A 10,584-nucleotide genomic window follows, 5' to 3' on the forward strand; every position below is an offset into this window, starting at 1 on the left:
GTTGGTTTTTAAAAAAATAATATATTTATCTAGTTTTGGTTCAAATGAGCAAATCTTGGGTTTGTAGCTGAAAAGGAGTTCAGGCTTGGAAGGGCTGTTGGGTGAAGCAGGAGGGTACAACTGTCCTTGTGGTCTTGAACTTCAGTGCCCATGGGCAGAGCTGCATGGCTCTGTTCCTGTGCGGGTGTTTCCCCAGGGAACACAGAGCACTGCCCGTACGGCCAGCCCTGCCCACGGGAGCCAGCAGGGGAGGTGAAGCCGTGCAGCTGCCCTGGCTGTTGTGTCAGGCTGCATTCCCGACGGCAGCTCTGGGGACCATCATTTTCTCCCGTGGTGACTGTGAATGCAATGTTAGTTTTCCCAAAGCCACGCTGATGCCTGCGTGCAGTCTCCTTGCAGCCCGCATGGCAAGCACAAAGCTCCGTTAATCGGGGGAAGATCCCGTCCCAGTCCAGCCACATTTCCTCTGCCCAGCAGGGTTGGGCATCTCTTTCCACTTGCTGTTTTTTTGCAGTGCCTCTCACATTGCCCCCTTATGGCTAATATTCTGGCAAATATGATTTTTAGAACCAGTTAAACCAGAAACAGACTGGGGACAAGGAGTAAAGAAACTGGCAGTTGTTGGCAGGGCTGTAGAAGGTTTAAGTGGCTTCAAAACTGAGTCAAATCCACAGGTTTTAAAGAACATGGAAGTTTCATTGAATAATTCCTGCCAAGTAAGATCAACCCCTTAATTAACTTACTTCTTCTTCCCCTGAAATAACCTTCCATAGACTCTGAACCACACTGCTTCATTTCTCAGTGGCTGCAAGCACTGCGCTGGGATATTGTCACTTATTGGAGAGCAGTTTCTACTGTGTTTGTTTTCTGACGTTTGCTGGCTGAGGCTCCAGCCCCCTGGCTGGTGCTGTCTGCTGGGGGGTTTGGGTTTCTTTCAGGGATCATGTCTATCACCGCTGTGTTACTTGAGTTCCAGATGTCTTGCTGCTGAGTTGATCACGGTCTGTGTCACATTTCACTCTGGGTTCATTTTATTTGCCTGCTGGTTTCTGTCCTGCTCTGCTTCCTAAATCTTATCATAAATAGTTTATACTGAACAGCTGTCCGCTTGATCTCGGCCCTTTCCCTTCTTCTGTCGTGCTTTTGTATTATTGGAAAAGGAGAGCCCTCGAGGTTGTAAATCTTTTATCTTTGTTTGTGATCAGACAGTGACAATAGCCCCGGTTTATCGCTTGTGCACTGCTCCCCAGTACAAGGTGACTCTGGTTTTGCTTCATTCCATAGTTTGTGCATGGGAGAGAGAAACCTGACGTTCTTTCAGACTGGGGAAGGAGGCATAGAGTGAGATAATACCGAAGTGCTCTGCTGTTCTAAAACCATTGCTGACACAGAGCCCCCACACAGACACCCCTCTACAGAGACGCATACGTGCTGCGAACTGGCTGAGCATTGATGGAAAATACCTCGTGGAAATGCTTCCCAGCTCGTGCTCCATTGCAGGTTCTGCTGTTGCTTTCCTTTACCCTGCATGAGCAGTAAAGCGCATGTGCGTGTGTAGATGTGTTATCAGATCCCAACCCCTCTCCCCCATCGACATCGGGATCTTTTTCTGTGTGAGCTCTGCCTCAGCTCCCTAAGAAGGAACCCAGGGCAGAAGTGTACACTGTGCTGCAGATACAGGGATTTGCTTGAAAGCACATCCTGTGGAGAAGAAGGGTCTGTTTCCATAAAACATTTTCAGCATGGCACTGGCAAAGTTGCTGGCTTTTGGCAGAAATCAGGACTGCCGGATGGACCAGTGCAGGATTGCCTGTGGCCAATGTTAGTGCAGTATCCAGAGATTTTCCTGGACTGGCTATGGAAACTGTTCTCTTCCAGCTTGAATCAGGCAGGGATTTCTTTTCTGTCCACTTGGAAGATATTGGTTCAAGCCCCTAAATGGAAAATTGGGGGCAGAATGAAGGTGCTTCCATCTTGCTTTGCCCAGGGAGAATATTTTGTCTGTGTTCCATGACAATTTGTTGGAGTTGCATTAGGCACAGTGAGGCCCTTGTGTCGAGCACCCAGGATGGGAATAGGTGTGGGAGTGATGGGGTTTCTGAAGTCCTGAAGAGCACTTTGCAACTGTGGGGCTGGACAAGCTGGTGCTTTTCTGGATTCGGTGCCAACATCGGCCAAAGTCCCTGGCAGCACACTGCTGGGGCACAAGTCTGTCATCAGAAGAAGCGATAGTGTTGATATATCTAACAGAAGTGAATGCTCTTTATATTAAGAAACATTTCATATGGGTCTTTAATCTCCTGCTCGTCTGGCTTTAAACCTTTTGTACCTCGTTAGCTCTAATTAGTGGGGCATAAATCCAGCGCAAAGCTTTTCTGCCTGCTTTAGATTGGAAGCAGCACCTGGGCCTTTCTGCAGGGTGTAGAGCTGGCTGTGGGCACTGGAGGGAAACACAGCTGTGCTCAGGGACTCCCTGGGGCCAGCAGAGAAGCAGCAGCATTAATGCCTGTGGGTGGCTTTCCTACTGAGCTCGCAGCTTTATTCTTGCTTTCTTCCCAGCAGTGCAGGAAAATGCTGGGCTTCCAAGCCTGTTTTGATCCTGAAAGGTAAAGCTTTGAGGAAAGGGCTTAGCATCCAGCACTGAAGTTCAGTAAACTGTGGGAAAGCGCATCCGTTTGAAAACTGGAGGAGGAAAGGAGGGAAATGGGGGTGTTACGATGAGTTGCAGGCTGTAGAGCTGAGCTGGCAGAGATATACCGGTGAGCAGTGCACCGTGTCCTCTGTCGGGCTGAGAGCTGCAGCTGGCAAACCCACTGCTACCCTGCTACTGTGAATCCATGGGATAGTGCTCCTCAGCTGTTAGTGACAGCAGGTTTCCTGTCAGCCCAGCCTGTGCATGGCTTTTGTTTGCTGTTGGTATTTCACCTGAGACTTGGAGAGTTAGAGGAAACAAAAAGCTGATGCTGCTGGCTTTGGTTGTCCCTGAAGGTGTTAACTGTGCTGCCAAGGGACCTGTAGCAGGACACATTGCAACGCTTTTCATTGCATTAAGCCTTGCAGGACCTTGGTGGTGCTGCAGCTCTCTGTCTTTTGGGGTTTCGAGGGAGGCTGATGTAGCCAGAGCTGCTGGAGAGGCCAAACCAACCCCAGGGATGTGGAGGTAAAGTGATGCGGGGATGCCCATGTGTAGTTTCTCTAGCTGCAGGGCTTGAACTTGGTGTTGCACAGCAGTGTGTTTTCATAGCGGGCTTTGTGGCTGGAGAAGTTCCTCCTGGTTGTGCCCCCTGTAACCGGCCCCAGAGCTGCATTCTCTACTGCTGCCAACTGTGTGCTCCAGTTCTCCAGACCTGATAGGTTTCTACCATCTGCTTTCTCCTCTGTGCATTGCTCTTTTGATTAATGTTTTAGCTACACATGTAGAGTTGCCTTTCTTTGACGGAATGTGATATATTGTACATTTTAAAGTATTTACCCTATTTATATACTCTATGTTACTGTTAAATAAATATAAGTTCCATTATCTGTAGTGGAGTTTTATCCGGTGCTGTCAGCAGGTGGGGGAGATGCTGAAGATCTCCTTTGCATGATCTGTAAGGCAAATCTCTCTGTTTTCAGTTCAGATTTCCCTGGTTCCTTTCCCCACAGCTCTCCTTCCTCTGGGATCTTCCCAAGAGCAGACGTGGCTGTGGCAAGGCGGCCCTTGGAAGCTGTGAGTGTGCTCAGGACGTAGGCAGGATTGGACTTACCATCCAGACAAGGTGACTCTGGTTTTGCTTCTTTCCACAGTTTGTGTATGGGAGAGAAAAACTCGAACAGCTGTCCGCTTGATCTCAGCCCTTTCCCTTCTTCTGTCATGCTTTTGTATTATTGGAAAAGGAGAGCCCTCGAGGTTGTAAATTTTTTATCTTTGTTTTGTGATCAGACAGTGACAACAGCCCCGGTTTATCGCTTGTGCACTGCTCCCCAGTACAAGGTGACTCTGGTTTTGCTTCATTCTATAGTTTGTGCATGGGAGAGAGAAACCTGACGTTCTTTCAGACTGGGGAAGGAGGCATAGAGTGAGATAATACCGAAGTGCTCTGCTGTTCTCAAATCGTTGCTGACACAGAGCCCCCACACAGACACCCCTCTACAGAGACGCATACGTGCTGCGAACTGGCTGAGCATTGATGGAAAATACCTCGTGGAAATGCTTCCCAGCTCGTGCTCCATTGCAGGTTCTGCTGTTGCTTTCCTTTACCCTGCATGAGCAGTAAAGTGCATTGGGCACAGTGAGGGCCCTTGCGTGGGGCCGGATGTTTTCCTGGACTGGCTGTGGAAACTGTTCTCTTCTAGCTTGAATCTGAAACAAAGAAACTTACGCTGACTAGTTTAACTATTAAGGCAGATACAGTTTATACAGCACTGGAGAACTGGGATTTGTTCTCAGAGTGCTTCTGCCCAAGAGTGATTTCACAGAACTTTATGTACACAGAAGTGTTTTCATATTTGTATTTTTCTACAGTGACAAACACATTCCTGGAGCCTCATTGCATATCCAGGGGCGGTGAAATCAATCCTACCCAGAGTTGTTGAAGTGTAGCCATACCTATGTGGTCAATCGCTATGACTCTGAGTGACAATAAGATCGTGGTCCTTATTGCTTCTTAATCCTTAATCTTGTTTTTTAAACACCTTGCAGTTGACATTCCACCTCCCATTTACAAATCACCATTTCAATCAGGCAGGGATTTCTTTTTAGTTGACTTAAAAGGTATCTGGTCCAAGCCCCCAGCTTCCCTTTCCATTCTTTTTTATTGAAAAAGAGCCCTCAAGACTAAATATTTGATGTTTGGGATCACAGAGGCTCCCTGGAGCTGGGGGAGAAGCAGCAGCAACAAAGCAGGCGCCTTTCCTGGTGCTCTAGCAGCTTTATTCTTGCTTCCTTCCCCGGAACTCCTCTGCCTGCCCTTCAACACTCCAGTGTTTTACCCACTGAGCGCCTCGTAATGAGTTTTTTTTCCCAGGGCGGCAGCCGGGGACTGGAGCCGCGCTTTGTACCCGAGGCCCCGGCTGCAGCCCCACCCCCGCAGCCACGGGGTGGAGTGCGGGCTCCTCGCAGAGGCCCGGGCGGGACGAACGCCCCGGGCTGTGCGGAGCCGGGGTGGGGGGACGAGGGTCTCTGCTCTCCTCATAATACTCAGGCGGCCGCAAGGCAGTTCCCCCCATCCCCGCCGGGAGCCAAATCTCGCGAGACCTGAGATACAGCGATGGCTGAACTGCCGCTCGAATTCTCGCGAGATTTTCCCCTAGGAGCACTGAGCCGCGGCACAAAATCTCGCGATATCTGAGCTACGGGAACACGGAGCTACCGCACGAAGACCCGCGAGAGCTGAGCTGCTGCACGACCTATCGCGAGATTTGAACTCTGCCGCGCGATCTGCCTCAGGAAATCTTGCGAGATTTGAGCCGCCGCGGCATGTTTGCCCGCACAGGTGTCTGCGCTGCTGCTCCCGACGTCGCCTCACCCGCTCCGTGGGGCGGGATGGCGCCGTCCCCGCCGCCCCTGGCTCTCCGTGGGGCGGGAGGGCTCCGTCCCCGCCGCCCCTGGCTCTCCTTAGGGCGGGAGGGCTCCGTCCCCGCCGCCCCTGGCTCTCCTTAGGGCGGGAGGGCGCCGTGCCCGCCACCTCTGGCTCTCCGTGGGGCGGGAGGGCGCCGTCCCCGCCGCCCCTGGCTCTCCGTGGGGCGGGAGGGCGCCGTCCCCGCCGCCCCTGGCTCTCCGTGGGGCGGGAGGGCCCCGTCCCCGCCGCCCCTGGCTCTCCGTGGGGCGGGAGGGCCCCGTCCCCGCCGCCCCTGGCTCTCCGTGGGGCGGGAGGTGCCTCATCCCCGCCGCCTCAGCCGCTCCATGGTGAGGGGGGGGCGTCCTCGCCACCCCAGCCATTCCGTGGGGCAGGAAGGATCTGGCGCCTCAGCAGCTCTGTGGGGCGGGATGTCCCCATCCCCGCGGGCCCCTCAGCTGCCGTCGCGAGAGTGGGCGGTTCTTGGCGCGGCCCTGCGGGTCCCTGCTCTGCCCGGGGGCTCCCGTGGCTCAGGTATCCCCCATGTAAGGTGTGATCTCTGCTTGCCGGGCACACGGCTGCGCCGGAGGCAGTCGCCTCAGCACAAAGCAAGGTCCAAGCAGCATCCACCCTGCTCTTTGAAGGCTAGTTTTTGAATTCCTGATCCGTTTTTATGTTTTGGGCGGTGCTTTGCAATCCTGTGACAGGTCTGTAGTGGAGAGGTGAGCGCAGAGTGCTCGAGCCAAGCCTGGCTGCGCATGGTGAAAGCAAAATGTAGCGTTTCTTGCAGCTAGGGATTTGGGGAGGTGAAGGTGGGTGCTCTGGCACTGCAGCACCTGTGGCCTCTGGAGCAACCACCAACTGCTGGGCACTGAGCACAAAGTGATTTGTGGGCTCATGCTCCTTGTGGGCCGGTCTGAGTTCCTTCAGAGAGTGCCAGCACTGTCTGGCAAAGCTCCTTGTCTCACTTGTGGGAGATGAAGTTTGAGAAGAAACCTGAATTGGAAAGTGTCCCTGGGTGATGCTTCAGAGGTCCTGAACAGACCCATCCTCAAAGTAGTGGCAATGGTCCCTGTTTTATTCAGCTTATCATTCTGCTGCAGCCAGACCTTCTTCAATGGCTTGAGGTCCTTCTGTGGCACTGGGAGGAGATTTGTGGATCCCAGGCCTCAGTTTTCTTCCTGAAATGTTATGCTGCTTCCTTGCGTTGTTTTGACTTTATTGAATGTCTTGCCTCTGGATGGAGGATGGTGAAACTGGTGGGTAAGAGGCATCCTTACACTGGGGATGATCACCTTCTCCATCATCATCTACTTGGGAGTCATGGTCATAATGACAATTGCAAGTGCTCCAGAGAGACGCCCTGATGTTCGTGGCGGTAGCAGAGAAGGTTTCTGGGGCAATGGTTGGGGTGGGAAGCTCAGAGCTTCCCGTTTTAGAGGTTCTTTTGCAGCTTGCGGAGTTGAAACCAATGAGGAGAGGTGGAAGGCATCTCTGTGTTCCTGCCCTGGGTTAGCATTTGGCTGCAACTGAAACCAGTCCAAGGTGTTGTTAGAAACCTTCTGTGGAGGAAAGGGGAGGGGAAAACCTCATGGTGAGCTTCCCCAGTTGGATCAGGAGACCCCTGCCAGACTGATAAGTGACTGCTGAAGTGTCTTGCTCTGCACATGCTTGTTTTTTTATTTGCATGAGTAAAGTGCAGCAGGAACGCTTTGTCTCACTGCAGGTGGGCAGTGAGGGGATCAGCTGGTGACCCCAAACCAAAGCCCCGAGCCTCCTCTGTCCTCACCTGTGTCCTTTGTGAGCAACTCGTGGGAAGGCAAAACCCCCACAAATCCTAACAGATCAGTGTCACTAAAGAGCCCATACTGAGAAACTGTCTCCTGTTGAGGAAGCGCAGAGATTTAAATGCTTTGATGTGTGGGAAGGCAGCATTGAGGGCTCTGGTCAGCACTAAGAGCTCTGGGTGGGTGGGAGGGGAGTTTTTAGGTGGCTGTGAAATGGATGAACCCTGGGCTGTGAGCGCTGGGCAGAGGGCGGGAGCATTGTCAGCATCCCCAGAGCTGGTGCTGTGAGGATGCGCAGGCTCACAGAGGTTGTGGAGGAGTGAGTGCCACCTCAGGGAGAAAGTCCTTGTGTGTCAGAAGGCCAAACCTGACCTGGGATGGTGTGGTCCATCACACAGTGGAGCTGAGTGATGCAGCCGCTGGCTTACATGACAGGGACATTTCTCAACCAGGGAGAAATAAAGCTCTGCCTGTCAGCTGCAGAGCTTGGTTGCAGTGTGCACAACAATGTAATGACCCCAGGGACTGGTCCCTGTATATTTTTCTCCAGAACCCTTTAGGGTTCTTTGCATCCCTCTTTGGCGTCCTGACATCTCTTCATTCTCCCACCTCCTCTAACCAGCTTCGTCCTCTGTGCATTGGTATTTTGATTAATGTTTTGGCTACACATGTAGAGTTGCCTTTCTTTGACTGAATGTGATATAGTGTACATTTTAAAGTATTTACCCTACTTATACACTCTGTGTTACTGTTAAATAAACATAAGTTCCATTATCTGTAGTGGAGTTTTATCTGGTACTCTGGGCAGGTGGGGGAGATGGTGAAGATCTCCTTTCTATGCTCTGTAGGGCAAATCCATCTGCTTTCAGTTCAGATTCCCCTTTTCCTTACCCTGTAGCTCTCCTTTGGGGAGGAGATCGTCAGGGATCTCCCCAAGAGCAGATGTTGCAGTGGAAAGGCTGCCTGTGGAGGCTATGGATGTGCTGAACATGCAGGCAAGATTGGACCCTGCGTGTCCTGCTCGAGGGACATGAATGGCTGTGTTTCCAAGGTGTTTCGCAGTGGAAACTGCTCAGATACTATGGGCCCATATTGATCAGAGATGAGGGAAGTGTTGACACTGCTGCCCCCTGCCAGTTTGCTCATTTTTCTTCAAGGATTTCCTTGGGAACGTGAAAAATGGTTGGAATCCCCTTGGCATAAACTATTGCTTTATTGCAGTTTTGCTTCTTGCTTGGGATTGGGAGGGCAGAATCCTCCTGACTCAGCAGAACAGACTGGTTTTGTCTCTTGTGTTTGACCGATTTTGACTGATCAGCTAAGCCCACCCAACCCATCCAGAGCCTTTTTTTTTTTGCTTCCTGTCACACCGTATGGGCATTTCTGGGCAAATTAATTCTCCAACAACACGAGAATCTGATGCCCTCTCTTTCTTTATGGCAACCTTGCAGAATCCCTCTAGAGTCCCAAATCTCACATTGCAGCACAATTGCCCTTGGGGAAGTCGGCCCGTCTGGCAGAGTTACAGAGCAGCCTTGTGCAACACTCAGCAGTGCTGGGAGGCAGTCAGATGCCGTTACCAAGAGGTCTTGAAGGATCCTTTGGTGTTCAATCTGTTGGAAAAGGGACTCTGTAATCTCGGGGCAGGCTGTCGAGCAGCTGGCAGGAGGGCTGTGTGTGCCCATGCCATGCAGTGGGTCAGACCCATTGTCCGACAGCCACTGCAGCTGGTGTATCTGCATCACTGCTTGCATTTCAGCTGTGGTACTGGACACCCCTCCTCGTTTCTCCCCATCCTGGGCCAAAACCAGGATTTTTATTTAAATCAAACATCAAAACCTCCATATTCCCAGTGTGAATTACGTTGGCTGTGCTTGGTACCCAGAAACACAGTAAGCCTCAAACCAGGGCTGCCTCTGTACCTCCAGGGCTCACGCAGCCCTCTGTCCAGGCACATTTTCCGTGGGAACTTGGTAGAAGGGGGATGTAAAAACAAACAACTCCACAGGCTGAGATTTGCCCTTTTAAAGTTCTCCACGGCATTTCATCCAGGAACGGGCTGCCTGGATTGATGGCTAAGAAAAAAGCCCCAGTCTTGTGGTGTCCTTTCCTAAACTCAGAGGCAGCCGCCGGGTATACAATGGGAGCAAGCAGGTGCCAGCCAAAGCAACTCCGGGCTTTTGTGAAGGGTTGTGTTGGGGTGCCAGAGGCAGCTGAGCTGCAGCAGTGGGCTGCATTGCATGGTTTTGGGCTGAAGTGCTTGCTTGAAGTGGGCTTGAAGTTTCCTTTCTCAAGGAACAGAAGGTGCCATGTGACATCCTGTTTCACAGGCAGGTGGGGAAAGGCGGCCGTTCACAGCCTGCTGCCAGGCTTCCGTGAAAAAAAACCACAACGGGTTGAGAAGCAAAAAAGGATTCAAATGCCTGACCCCTGGAGCTCCTACAGCTTTCTGCAGATGTTGTTAATGAGAGAGTAAAATGATGCTACATTCAGGGCTTATTCTGTGCCCTCTGCTCAGGATGCAGCAGAAACGGAGTTAATTCAGACGGTTTGGGTCCAAAGCTGGACGTGGGGTTATAGTGGTTCAGGCTTGGGAATGTGCTGGGCTGCTCCGTTGTGGTAACACTGCTTTCCACACCGTCATGTTCCTTGTGCTTTCAGCGGTGGAATCTCTGAGGTGGGGATCTCTGAGCTGGCTCCAGTCACTGATTGAAGCAGCAAATCCAGCTGCAATTAACCCAAATGAGCCCACCAGAGTCCACCCTGCGACCAGGCAGTCAGCACGGGCTCCTGTTCCTCCCAGGCACAACAGCAGGGCAGCAAGTCAGAAAGGGAACCGGTGGCCATGTCCTCTCAGCCCCCTGTGCTCTCTGTTGCTGCTTCTGCTTCTGTTCAGGGCAACTTCCCTGTCCGCAGGGTCTGCGCTTTCTGAGTATGGAGAAACGGGGCTGGAGCCCCCGTTAGTCCTTTGGGACGCACTGCCGTTTCTGGCTGCCTCCCACGCTGCTTTCTGCTCCATTTGGGTGTCTGTGAATGCAGCGACCCTCCATCGTCTTTATCCTGTGTCTCATGACCTGCATCCTAGTCCCACTGCACTACAGTCAGCTTTGTGGATGCACAGTCATTTCTTTTGAGGAAAACCAGCTTTAAGTGACACGAAACCGGATGCATTTGCTCTTGTGAGCAGGAAACGGGACTGTGCTTGATCTGGCAGTGCTGGTGGGGTCTGTGCCCATGTCCCCTGGCCCTCACTGCTCTCC

The sequence above is a fragment of the Cuculus canorus genome, chromosome 26 (genome assembly GCF_017976375.1).
Source record: "Cuculus canorus isolate bCucCan1 chromosome 26, bCucCan1.pri, whole genome shotgun sequence".
Classification (NCBI taxonomy): domain Eukaryota; kingdom Metazoa; phylum Chordata; class Aves; order Cuculiformes; family Cuculidae; genus Cuculus; species Cuculus canorus.